We start from the raw sequence: 2,819 nt of genomic DNA, 5'->3' as shown, positions 1-2,819 counted from the left end.
CTCTACCACTTGAGCCACAGCGCCACTTCCGGCTTTTTTCTTTTTGCTTATGTGGTGCTGAGGAATTGAACCCAGGGCCTCGAGCATGCAAGGCAAGCACTCTACCACTGAGCCACCTTCCCAGCCCCAGTAGGAACTTCTTGATCATGTGTTTATATCCAGATGTTTTAACATTCTCTTGGACAACCACCTTATCCAGTATCTTCTGGATTTTACACAGCTAAGGAATGAGGGCAAGAATAATTGTCTTTGGATATTTGAAGTGCAGGTCTATAGAAGAGGAATTAGATAAGAACATAATTGAGACTAACAGTATTGGCTTCAGATGGGCTTAATTTAAGAATTTCAAAAAAGATCAACTTTGGACTGGGCATTATGCCAGGTGCTTCAGAAAGTACAAAAATAAGATTTCATTTACTCTCAAACTGGGAGGTTTTGGCTGTTCAGCTATGCAAACAAAGTTGAACATGGGAGTTTTAGAAGGGCAGGATGTCAGGGTAATTCATACAAATGAGAGCTAGAGATAAATGGGACTTGGCTTGCTAGGGTTAGAGAGAAACTCAAGAACATCAAAAGGAGACTGTTCAGGCATGTTTAGGCCTCTGATCTTAGATAGGAGAGAACTTGAGGTCTGTGTAAGGGATTTGGGAGAAAGAGACCAGAATGGAGAATCCACGAGGTTCTGCTTTTGTTAAAAATGAACCACCAACAATGTCTAAGCAGGAGGAGACATGATAGAATTGTGTTCTATGAATATACAGGGTTGAGAGGTGGAAAATGAGGGGAAAATTCTGACGTAGGGTAGGGTTCCTTGGGTCAATAAAAGCATCCCAAGGGACCTATAGTTTGGCTGCAAAAGAACTATCAGTGACCACCCAAACATGTAAAACATGGCATATGCATATGTACATTTTAAAGAAGAAAGGAAGGAAAGAGGCAGGCAGGCAAATGAAAAAAAAATTTAATTATCTATGATATAATAAAAGGTCCAGTAAGCTAGAGGGTCAGTCAGGTCAAGGCTTTTTGTCCATAAGTGGGTTAGCAATGTAGAGTTCAAAAGTACTAAAGAATTTTTTGCAAGTTACTGGCCAGAGTTCAAGGATAAAAGGTAAAGTATTTCACAACCATCCTAGATTTCAGATCTTCCACTAGACTATAAGCTCCTGAAGGCAGAGAACAGATTGAGTTCAAACACTATGCTCCCAGAACCTAGTGGGCATATTGCAGGCAATCTACTATTTTACCTGATCACAACGGGAAATACATTATGGCTGGGGTTTCAAACCCAGTAATGAGAACAGTTAGTGGCAATGTATTTAAAAGAAATGAGGGAACAACACATTTTATGCTAGACATTGAGTCTTCTTTGTTTTTTTTTTGTGTGTGTCCGGTCGTGGGGCTTGAACTCTGGGCCTGCACGCTGTCCCTCGGCTCTTCAGCTCAAGGCGAGCGCTCTACCACTTGAACCACAGCGCCACTTTCGCCTTTTTTTCTTTTTGCTTATGTGATGCTGGGGAATTGAACCCAGGGCTTCATGCATGCAAGGCAAGTGCTCTACCACTGAGCCACCATCCCAGCCCAACATTGAGTCTTCTTATACAACCAACAACCAACTGATGCTAATTAAAATATATAAAAGAGAAAGTAATAAACTGCAAAGAAAAGGAAGGAAGAAAGGAAAGAGGCAGGTAGGCAAATGAAAAGAACAACTGTAGTTAAATTCTTGTTTTTCAAATTGTTGATTTGAGACTCCAGCAGGTCAGAGGTAGACATATATTTTGTAGTCATCTTTATAAGAACAGAGGTAAGATAACCTTGGGAAAAATAGGAGCTCTGTAAAATGAAGATCTGAGTACATGGTGTCAAAGCCAGGAAAACCTCTGCTGGCTTTCAGATCTGGAAATGTGAAGACCTAGCAAACCTCTGCCAAAGTACCTTAAGCTGCCTGCAGCTAGTGATTCCCAGGACTCAAAATCCCACATTTGTCAATGGCCGGAGGGTGCTGGAGAACCAAGATGCCTTTTTTTTCCCCACCTTTCACCTTTACCTGTGTGCTTCCTCCTAGCAGGATCTATCCTGGGATTCTGTGGAAGGAGAATCTGAGAACTATGATGCAGAAGAGAGGGTGGCAGGGGCTTGGGTGGATGACCATGCACAGACAAGCCAGCCCCTGTGTGCGGTACACAGGTGTGAAATGGGTCGTGTCACTTCCCTGTCAAAACTCTCCAAGGATGTCCTCTTCACAATGAAGGTTTGAATCTGATGATGCAAGAAGCCACTGGTGTAGGACATGGCATTGGAATAGTGTTCTCCGTGTCACTGTGTTGTCCTGTTCTCTATGTGACTAAGCCTCTGTTCTATGAAGATCTGTTCTCTCAGCCTGGAATGCATACAGACTTTTCCTTACTCTGACAGTCTGTTCCTTGAACTTTCCCTCTCACCCCTAAGCAGATATAGGTGGTCCTACCTCCCTTGAGCCTTATACTTGTACTCCAACCTTGCAGAAGGGCTGTATGTATGGCTTGATCTATACAGTTGGCTCTCTATATTCACAAGCTCTGCATCAAAGGTTGAGCCCGATCTTTAGGAAAATCTTCACACATATTCAGGTCACAAGTATTCAGGAAAATAATGTTTTTCATCTGTACTGAACATGTGGACATTTTCCCTTGTTTCCTAAACAATACACTATAACAGCTACTTATTCCACATTCCTATTGCATTAGATGCTATACGTAATCAAGAGATGATTTAAAATACATGGGTGGATGCATATGAAATGTGCAAATACTGTGCCATCTTACCTGAAAGACTTGAGC

The sequence above is a fragment of the Dipodomys ordii genome, unplaced genomic scaffold (assembly GCF_000151885.1).
Source record: "Dipodomys ordii isolate 6190 unplaced genomic scaffold, Dord_2.0 Scaffold56, whole genome shotgun sequence".
Taxonomy (NCBI): domain Eukaryota; kingdom Metazoa; phylum Chordata; class Mammalia; order Rodentia; family Heteromyidae; genus Dipodomys; species Dipodomys ordii.
Note: the sequence above shows the minus strand (reverse complement) of the source record.